The following is a 10551-nucleotide window of genomic DNA, read 5'->3' on the forward strand; positions in this document are numbered from 1 at the left end:
CTGAGAGAAACACTGAGATAAATGCTAACATTTTTTAGCGTGGTCATCCATTGGAGAACTCACCAACGACCTACCCCTTCTTCTCATGTGCCAAGGCACATGAGAAGGAGTAGGAAGTGTGGATTACCACGCTAAAAAGCATTTGCGTTTATCTCAGTGTTTCTCTTGAGGAGGTGATGACATCCCTTGTCCCCTTTAGGAACAACATACCTTTTTCTTTTGAGAATCAACAGTGGCGCATGTATGCTGGACCTTTAGGCGTTCTAGGTCCCAAATCTTTTTGTGATCAATTTTCATATAAGCCAGCTACTGAGCCTTGAGATTTCCAGGCAATCCGACAGGTGGCTGATGAAACATTCCAATGCCTTTCATGGTTTGACAAGCTAATGTCCATCAACTTTTGATGAGGCGAAGTTGGAAAAGGAGTAGTTGAGGAAGAAGAGGAAGCGTAATCAAAAACATTGGAAAGAAAGAACTGTGAAAGAAATACTGAAAGAAGATGGAGTGGTAAAATGCAGCAGGCAATTCTAAAAGAATATGAAGGGATGAAAGAGTGGAGTGCCAAACAGAATGTAAATGGTTTTCTATTACAAGAAGCTCAGTTTCTGTTGAATGGGTGGAGTGAAACCCAGGTAGAAGAGGAAGGAGAAAAGCAGAAAAAGGCACGAGGCATGGAAAATTAAAAGCTGAGTGCATAAAAGACATTCAGAAAGAAACAGGAGGAAATGTGAAAACAGATATCGGATGGAAGTTGGATGGTAAAGAAGAAAAAAAAGGTAGATTTTTCAAGAAACGGGATACAGCGGATTTGAAAAAAAGGAGGAAGTAACCAGACCGAAGAAAGAGATTAAAAACAGCATATGTGAAAGAAAGAAAAGGAGGTCAGAGATAAGACTCTGAAAGCCTGAAATTTCTCTACTTGTTTTCATAAACCTTTTCACAAGTTGCATTTTGTAGAATGTAAGTAGTACCACACATGTACTGCAAAATGCTGTTCTACAGCCGGGGACTTCCGTCTCTCCTGTCTTTTCTGTGCGGAGATCTCTGCCATGCCAGCAGAGATCTTACACACTTAGGTATATGTTACAGTAGCAAATGTGAGATGAACAAGAGGCTGTGGCTGGATAATGGGAAATACTAACACCGAAATGGGCGCAGGGTGTAAGAAATATAAGTAAGAATTTACGGCGGGGCATGCTAAAACAAGCAACATCCACAAAATAGTAAGACCATTGCTATTCATAAACTACTCTTCTAATGTTACTATAGCACTAAAGCAAAATAGGTGTAACTGTATGACAGTTTAGCCATGGAGTAAATCAAGCACCACATATGGCCACTCATAGATAGAACAACTCACTCCAGCAGAAAACAATGGAAGCTGGACAATACAATAACACTGCATTAATTTTAAATTAAATACATCATTTGACAGTTACATTATATACATATTTTGAAAGTCTAAAAAAGTATATGCAATTTTAATTATTTTAACATACAATAATAAAGTTCATTTAAAACAATAAATTAAACTTTTGAACTTAAATTAAAACATTAAAATTATTCAAATTAATTAGACACTTTATGTTTAGCAAAATGTACTACATGTTAAATGAAAATAAAAACGTTGCTGAGGGCAGTATTTCTTTAAATATTGTTTACAAATTAGGTATACACTAAATTCTTATACTTAATTTTAACCCATTTAAAATGCTGACATAATATTCTGTAACATTTTATTAGTTCTAGGTTAATAAATATTATAAATGTATTTGTATTCCTATTAACCATTTAAATTTGTGTATTTTTTTTAAAGAATAATAAGCTTTAATAATTTTTGCTATATTTTCCCATAGCTAGAACTCTGCCTCAGTGGCGAGAAACTCCAACCATATGTGCAATGTTACTAGTAACTTTACACAAGAATATCCTGTTGTAGAAGATTTCACCCCCTAACATGAGGGATTGGAGACATTTAGGTCTAATCCTTGCTATAAATCTACACTTAGAAATAGTGAATAGAAGAACTGTGGAGTTATTTTATTTATTTATGTATTTTTATTTATTTATTTAGAGAGTTTCATATAGCGCTACTGGACCCGAGGGTATCAGAGGACTTTACAAGGTCAATATATATACATTAAATAGTTCACAGTGAGCATTAATCATGAGAATTCAAAAACAAACAAAAAAAACATTACAGTCACATGGAAAGGAGGTAGCTAAATAAGATGGCATAGCCGAGTGCAGATAATGGTGGAGGATAAGAGAGGGGAGGAGAGGCAAGGAATGAGAGGAGGAAGGAGGGTATAGAGAGTAAGGGAAATAGGGGGTCAGGGACAGGAGGAGAGGGGGCATTTTTACCTTTTTTAAGTCATGCAAACAATGTTAAATGCTAGTTATCTTATTTTAAACCACTCTGAACTCTTGATATCTGTGCAAGTGAACACGATAGACATGTTGCATAGGCTGCAGCTGCCCGTGCTTTGTCTACTGTGTGTGAGAGAGAGTGTTTGTGAGTAGGTTTAAGTTAACCGTGTTACTACACACGCTAGACAACTTTTGTATGAGAGAGAAGCTTCCACTGTTTATCCATTCTTGTACCTATTCTCTATGTCAGAAAATCCTGCGCTGCTGCTTTCTATGGTGAAGTTGTTGTGTGTTTTGTGTGATAATCTTGCACTGTGGATGTATGAATGCATCTATCTGGCATTTTATAGCACAAACCTAGGTAGTGGGTCACTGTATAAGGTCATAAGCAAAAGAGATCGTCAATCAGTGATTGGAGCACCAGCTGGATTCTGAGAGTGGAGGTGGGTTGTTACTTTCTTGTGACGTAGTGTTGTTTGAAGAGGATGGTGTAAAGCACGTTCCTGAATTGAGGCTTGGTTGGCACAATCCTGATGGATACAGATTAATTTTTCCAGATTTTGGGGACATAAAAATAGAAGGCTGAATTCCTTATTTTTTTTCTTTTTTGTACTTCTTCATCTCCAGGCTGATAGTGCCTGTCGATATGTCCAGAGCACTGCTAGTGGTGTGCTTGTTAACCCTATAAACAAAGTTGCTGGGTATAGTAGCTTTTTAGATGATGCAGCTAGATTTAAAGTTGGTGCATGCTGACAATGGGAGTCAGTGGAGTTCCAACAAGGGTGGATGCTATGTGTTAATATTTGTTCAGGCCGTTGATGAGGTGTGCTGCGGTAGGTAGAATGCCCTTTTGGGAGGGAGGGCAGTGTAAAGACTGAGTGCCATGTAATTGCAGGACTTGAACTGGAGTTCTGATGTCACTTCATGAGAGCAATGGTTTCACTTTCTTCAGCAGGGATATCTGGTAGCCAGCCAATGTGGTATTCTTTGCAACATGTTTCTAGAGAGTGAGTACAGTGTCCAGGATGAATCCGAGTGTCTTGGCTCTGGTGAAATTTAGGGTTTGAATCCATCATGGGTCATCTATTTGAGCACAATTTGGACTGGTGTTGCATGTTGTTCTTGGAGAATAGTAGGAAATCTGACTGGGTAGGGTAGAGCTTCTAGTAGGTGCTGGCAGTGTTTGATAGTTGGGTGTGTGCAATAGATGAAATGTTTAAGTAGAGTATTGTTTAATTTTTTTATTATTGAATTTTGATGCTGTTATCAGTGTGTAGAGGCCCACAGGCCTCCATGTTGGAGTAGAAGGTGGCAAGTGACAATATGGAACCCTAGGGAACTCTGCAGGTGATAGCAATTTACTGGGACCTGAAGGTGCTCATGTGAATGTACTGGTGTTCGTTGATAGGTAGGAGGATAACCAATGAAGTTCATTGCCTGTAAATCCCATTTAAAACTTCAGTTTGTGGGTAAGGGGGGAATGATCAACAGTGTTGAAGGTGGCTTATTGAACAACAATATCAAGAGGCAGGGCTCACCTATACATAGCAAAGAAGGCATGATCTCTAATTTGAATGCTACACATTCCATGTTGCAGTATGATCTGAAGACAAATTAGCATTCATGCAGGATAAGGTTGTTGTTGATCTTATCTTCATGTTGTGCATAGACTGATTTTTCAAAGATCTTGTCATTGAAGGGTTACTTAGCGAAAGGCCAGTTGATGGCAAGATCTTCAGGGTCTTGTGTGGGTTTTATGCAGGAGCCAGATGATCTGCCCTGTCTTGAGAGTTTCTGGGAAGCTGCCTTGCATTAGGGGGGTACTGGTGATAGTGAGTAGGGGTGGGAAGCTTCTCTGAAGGAGACTTGGACGTAGGATATGGGTAAGACATCTTCTTATAGAAGGAAACTTTGAGTGAATTGAGGATATCAGTGAGGTCTGTGAACAATTGTGGATTGAAGAATGGCAGTTGTGGGATGAACCATGAAGGGTTAACCTTGAGAGGAGAAGCAGGTTTGGTGGAGCTAATGTGCTACCGGATCTTGTGTATTTTTTCACTGAAGAAGAGGTTGATGGCATTGCTGTTGTCTGAATGCCTGCACAATCTAAAGTTTTATGTGAGGGGTCTTTGCTCTGCTGGCTCACATCTGATGTATTTTGCAATGACTATTTTATGTGTTACTAAAGTTAGAGAAAGTATTTTCCTTATTCAACTACAGACATATTAGCTTCATCAATTTTTAAGAAGGTTTTCATTACTGGCGGGCCAACATTACTCGAAACCATAGGTCAGGATCTCAATGAAGTCAACATAAGGACTGGATCCATTAGTAATATCTCTGTACTGGTGAGCAGTGAAAATGGAAGTAGTAGGTCGATATGACTGTCCCATTTATGTTGCTACAGGAAAATGGCCTTGCATTAACAAACCTGTTGTGAAAACTCATTAACACATTCCACATTGGAAAACAATCTATTTTGCTAACTTTACTGTGGAAATAGTGGACTCACACAGTACAAACGAGCCATATAAAAGATGACCACTATAGAGTGTACAATTATACAGTCATAGCAGATCATAACTATCTAAGAAAACAATAATGCCACCTCCCTAAGTGTAAGAATACGCAAGAGGATGCACTTGTACCCTGTTTTGTGTTGTCTTTTCTATTCCTCACACTTAACTTTCAGGCTGAGAAGTCACTGGAATGCTTCGACTACGCTGCCCACATTTCACCAATGCATTCTCTTTATTTTTTCAGTACATTCCCTCTACCTTCATGGCTCCAGGCAGTCTGCCTTTTGGGAGGAGTCTGGAGGATAGCTGCTACACAACCAGGAAGACCACTCTCTGCTGTCCAGCACTAAAGACCTGCCAGCACCCGGGTCCACCCTGGACACTGACTCCTTTCAATAGACTTTGGGTACTCCTCATGATTGTAGGGTGCGTCTGTGTTTGCCGCTCTAGATATCTCCTCTGTGGTGCTCGTGCGTTGCTGTCTGACTGTTAGTCTACAAGAATTTCCCCTCGATGCAAGATGTCCTGTTCCATAACTCAAGCAGCACTTCTTCCCTACACAATACTTCTTATCTGCACATCTTCCTCAAGATACAAGGTGTGAGAAAGAAACAGGCTTTGAATGTGTGGTCTGATTTTCTCTGGAATCAAACAGCAATTGTCCACTTGTCTCTTTTGCAAATGTTGATAGGCTTTGCTTTCAGTTGTCAGTGTCCTAAAGGAACATGTTGCTCTGAGTCCTTTGGCAGGGAGGCAGAGTGTACTACTGCGATATCTGTATTTGTCAAGGCTGGTGGCCCTTCCACAGTTCTGAGTGACTGCTGCTTCATATTGTGTTTCCGTGCGGCCTTTACTTCAAGACGATGGAATACTGGGAACAGTTGAATGAATACAAGTCTCTTCCAACTAAAGTCTGGGAGCCAATGTATGAACAGCTCGTGCCAGTACTCTGAGGCCATCCTCCTGAGGAAAGCTCAGCCTGAATGTGCCAGTCAGAAGGGATCTCCTTGCTACTGAGAGTCTTTGAAATATAAAAGACATGGACAAGCACTTCTGCATGTGTGACTCCATCAAATGTATGAGGGCTAAATGTGCTACCTATGGAGGGACAGTGTTTGGGATCCTCTACAAATGCTCAGAAACATTATTTTTGTTAATTTCTTTTTTTGTTGATGCTCTGGTTAACGCAAGATACATTTAATCAAGTCAGAGGTACCAATTGTTTGCAGGATGGAAGTTTGAGGATGACACATTTGCTTATCTGAAGTCCGCACACTGCAGATCCCTGAGCTATCTTACTTACTTCGGGTTTTGCTGCAGAAATGAACTGGAAACATCTTAATAACACAACTGAAACCATAAACCACCACAATGTTACCCACAAAATACCTCTGAAACTGCACTCTGATAGGCAGTGGGTGGACTACAAACATGACCACAGAAATCGAAATATTGTTACCTTTCATGTAAACTGGTGGACTTTAGTGAAGGACAAAAGCCAGTGCACCGATTAATCCACTCCCTTCATATAATCAAAACCTTGAAACATGAACACTTCTCCTTGCTGTGTGAAGTTACTGCATTTTCACAATACAAAAACTCCGGAATTGCATTTAGATAAAGCCCTCAGATTGCACAGAAATGATCAGGGTATGTTTTATACTTAATTTGCACCCAGTTAATTTATGTCTTTATTTAATTGTACAGTTCTGCGATGGCGAGTTAATGCCATGCCATAACTGTTTTGTACAGCATTTAAATGTACTACTACCACATAAAGGAGGGCATACTTTAAACAGTTACTAATTCAGCTCACCGGCTCAAGAGAATCGTGTAATTCCCTGAATGGGAGAATAAATCCCGGAAGTAGTCATGCCCCAGTGCAGGCACCAGTTCTTTTACCATGTCTACAGGACTGTAGACATAGTAAAATGACAACTCTCGTTCATGCACCATCTAGCAGAGTTACTATATGCCTTGTAAGTAATTTCAATCCTGTGACTTTATTGGCGTATTAAAAACTGCTGTCTACTAAATAATATGTCAAAAACCTGGAGTTAAAGAAAAGGACATAGATAGCAGTAATTAAACAATATGCAATGCCCAGGCTCAGAGCTTCCAAATATCAAAACATTTTCTTAAAATATATCTGTTAGGCACACTTTCTTGGTGGGGGCAGTTCTCCCCACTAGGAGATTGGTATTTAAAACATCTCTGCACTACACTGAGGTAGCATATATTATTCCATAGTACTTTAATTAAAAACAGCAAAAAAAGCACTGCCCTCTAAGGCTTATCCGCACTTGAAGATTATTTTTTTAAACGAAAAACGTCTGGCTAAACGTCTTCACGATCTGGTGCTGCACAAGGCCCCATACACCATGGGCGGCTTCTACTTCGGCTGGGCCTACTCCGGTCCTTTTGTCTGGTTGGAAACACATAGGTAATTTTTTATTTTAAAAACTCCTTTAATTTTGTATATAAACCTATTCGAAATGTGTCGGTGCCTTAGAGAATCATCACAAGCCATTTTCTTTGTAAAATGTGTTTGCCTCCGTCAGAACCACGGGCTCGTCGAGCTACCGGGAATCGTCTTTTAATTCACATGTCCCTTCAGCCGTTTGGGAGGGAGGGGGCAAGCCAAACCGAGACCCATTTTGTATGTGAAAAAGCCCGCTTTATTGAAACAGAACATCTATCCTGACACTTAGACTACCTGCCTACCCTTTTCCTGCCCCTGCTCACAAACTTCCAATACTTAACGCAAAACCTGTGCCAACTCTGGCCAACTTTTCAAAACACCGCAAGCACCTGTTCCAAGCGACAACCTTCATAAGGTCCCTTATGTACCTGTCTCCCAAACCTGGCCTAAACCAAAGAATAAACCCCAAAGACTCCACCCAGCTAAAATTCTTAAAAAGTGGGATGGGAGGGTGGGGCCAAGAAAACTATTACTAGCTACCCTGCTGCCAGCCACCAGATCACCAAAACCTAAAATGGTGGCTGGCAAATCCCCTCATAGGATGATATAAGCATAGGGGTACTTGGGCTACTTGGGCTATAAGTGGGCTATAATTGGGCTACGCCCCGAAAAAGCTGAAAACCACAAAATGGCCTATCTGGCCAGCCCAGACCCTTCCCAAACTGCCCGGGAGGCAGATCTCACTACGTTCGGCTGCCCCCCACGGCCCCCTTGGGAGGGAGGAGAGCTAGTCAAACCAAGAACCATTTTGTGTGTGAAAAAGGCCGCTTTATTGATACAGGTGCATATTACAAAATAACCATCTGGCAACTGCCTTACAAAACTAAAGCCTTGCTATACATCAAATAGCTGACCCCTGATCCCCCACGCCCCTACGATCCCCTCAAAAGTTCTCCCACCCTGGCAGTAACATAACAACAACATTACACGTTATTGCAGTTAAAACATTTTCCCCCAATGACACCCCGTTCCCTACCTGCCTTCCTGCAACTGTAACTAACAAACGTCTATCCTGAAACTTAGACTACCTGTCTACCTTTTTCCTGCCCCTTCTCACAAACTTCCAATACTTAACGAAAAACCTGCCCCAACCCTGACCGGCTTATCAAAACCCCGCCACCCAGGAAAAAGGAGGATGATGGCCACTACTGCCTAGCCCCCTTTTTTCTGCTCCCCCTGTCCTATAGACCTCTTACTTTCTGGGGTGGCTCTGAACATTTAACATTCTGGCTAACGCCTTCCTAATTTCCAGCAAATAAAGGTTCATCCCCAGCCTTGACAAGTTAACCCTGTCTCATCCCAAAAATTCCACTGCATCAAAACGAATGTCACTGTACGCAATTCTACCAAAATTCAATTCCCTGCAAAAACAATACATCTCTGTATTAAGCTTCTTCCTGGCTCTGTCCAGTGCTCCTGGATTAACTGTCCCCCGCCAGACCCAGCGGCGCACAACGCAGTCCATAGCACAAAACATACCGACCACTGTTGTTTAATAAGTGCTAAGCCCTTCTTCATGTGTGTCCTCAGGACTATGCCTTTCACTTTACACAAATCGAATCCACCCAAATGTACGACCAAAATACCAGACACCGACCCCCAACTAGCAGACCGTCAAGACTCTAAATCTGCTCCTTTCAAAACATGCTCCGTTTTCCTTTCCATAAGACTTGAAACAGTTTATTATTAAAACCAAAATTCTGTCCAAAATAACTTTCTCGTACTTGTACGTACGCCCACTTCATAAAGGAGTGTCCCACAACTCAGACTGACATTTCCAACTAAAGGGGGGCCAGCCACCGAACCTTAAACGAGAAACATTGCGTGAACTTATGCATTGTAACAACCATGCAAAATTCCTTATCCCTGCTGCACAAGTATTGCTTACAACAATCTGAGAATCACCTCCTAAAGCGCATGATATCACCCTGTCCCCACCCCCATTGTTTGCCTCAGATGCTGCCCCAATCCAGAAAGAGTGTGTCCCCAACACCTGCACCGTGTATGCCCAATTCCTTCAGTGCCTTCCTCAGCATCGGTAGCAGTTGGAAAGCTGTAACTCTTTTTCCATTTGCATGCACAAAAGCTGGCTCCCCAATATCCTTGGATGCTGCTCGCCAGTGAAGCCCCCATCTATAAGGGCAAGTAAACTTAGGCAATGGAGCCTGCAACAACACCCATTTTCCCTTGCCCTTCTGATCCCTTTTGGACTTTTTTAACCATATCTGTATACCCGCATCGTGCATGACCACATCTACCCACCCAATCCCCCCACCCCTTCTGTCCCCTAACAACTCAGACACTCTAAATGCACCCAAAAAATCCACCATCAATGTGGAAAACAGGCAGAACTCGAAGGCTTACGTGCAAATCCTAGGCAAAATCTGTATTATGCTGCTCAGCAACTGCCATGACAAGGGTTTCCTGACCCTATTCAGCAGGCCACGCTCCCTGGCTCACCTTCTAGCAACCTTGAGCCCAATTCACCCGCTGAAGGCATGTAACCCCAGAGCAATTTACCCATGAATGCAATGCCCGCTCATTTCCTTGCAATTGACACCCTGGGTAAGCCTTTTCCAATCATATCCAGGATAAACTGATTCACATTGTTCCTTCGCTGTAACTCATTCAAGTGCCGTGGGCACCTGACAGCAAAACTCCTTTCATGCTTCCCGGTGCGGGAAAGAATTTACTTTAAAGCAATGTGCATCTCCCACCAGGCTTCTTGGCAGACAGGTCTAGCAATCAGCGGTAGACTGATTACACCTTACCACCCTAGCAAACAATTCCGCTCAAGCCAGGCTTTTCTGGCCACAGTTCCCCGATTTAAGAGAACCAGAGCAGGTGGTAGGCTATTTTCTTACAATGCCGCCAAATTGTGGAATCAGCTTCCGTTCCAGATTAGGGCCAACCCCAATTTGCTTTCCTTTCGTAAGCAACTAAAAACTTTTCTCTTTAATATATGTGACTAGTTCTCCACGACGACTGGTTCAGCAGTTGGCGCCACTCTCTCGTAGCGCTTTGACGCCCCAGGGCAGCAATCGCGCTTTAAAAATTGTCTTTTCATTTCATTTCATGCTAGATTATAGGCTATCCTAGTGGACTCAGCCAGTGATCCTACCACCAGTTGTAGTATCTTGTGTCGCCTACGTACCACAACTGCTGCGGCATGGGCATCGG

General features: G+C 42.0%; 1 protein-coding gene across 1 annotated transcript in view; it reads left to right on the forward strand.

The window, feature by feature from the left end:
* PPFIA4 (PPFI scaffold protein A4) overlaps window positions 1-6035 on the forward strand; it is a 2319747-nt gene extending 2313712 nt beyond the window's left edge. The window contains exon 28 of the mRNA XM_086923084.1: window positions 5134-6035. The gene's annotated coding sequence lies outside the window, so the exon portion shown is untranslated. The remainder of the gene's footprint in view (window positions 1-5133) is intronic.
* Window positions 6036-10551: the final 4516 nt, after the last annotated feature.

Source organism: Lissotriton vulgaris, chromosome 5 (assembly GCF_964263255.1).
Source record: "Lissotriton vulgaris chromosome 5, aLisVul1.2, whole genome shotgun sequence".
NCBI classification, from domain to species: Eukaryota; Metazoa; Chordata; class Amphibia; order Caudata; family Salamandridae; genus Lissotriton; species Lissotriton vulgaris.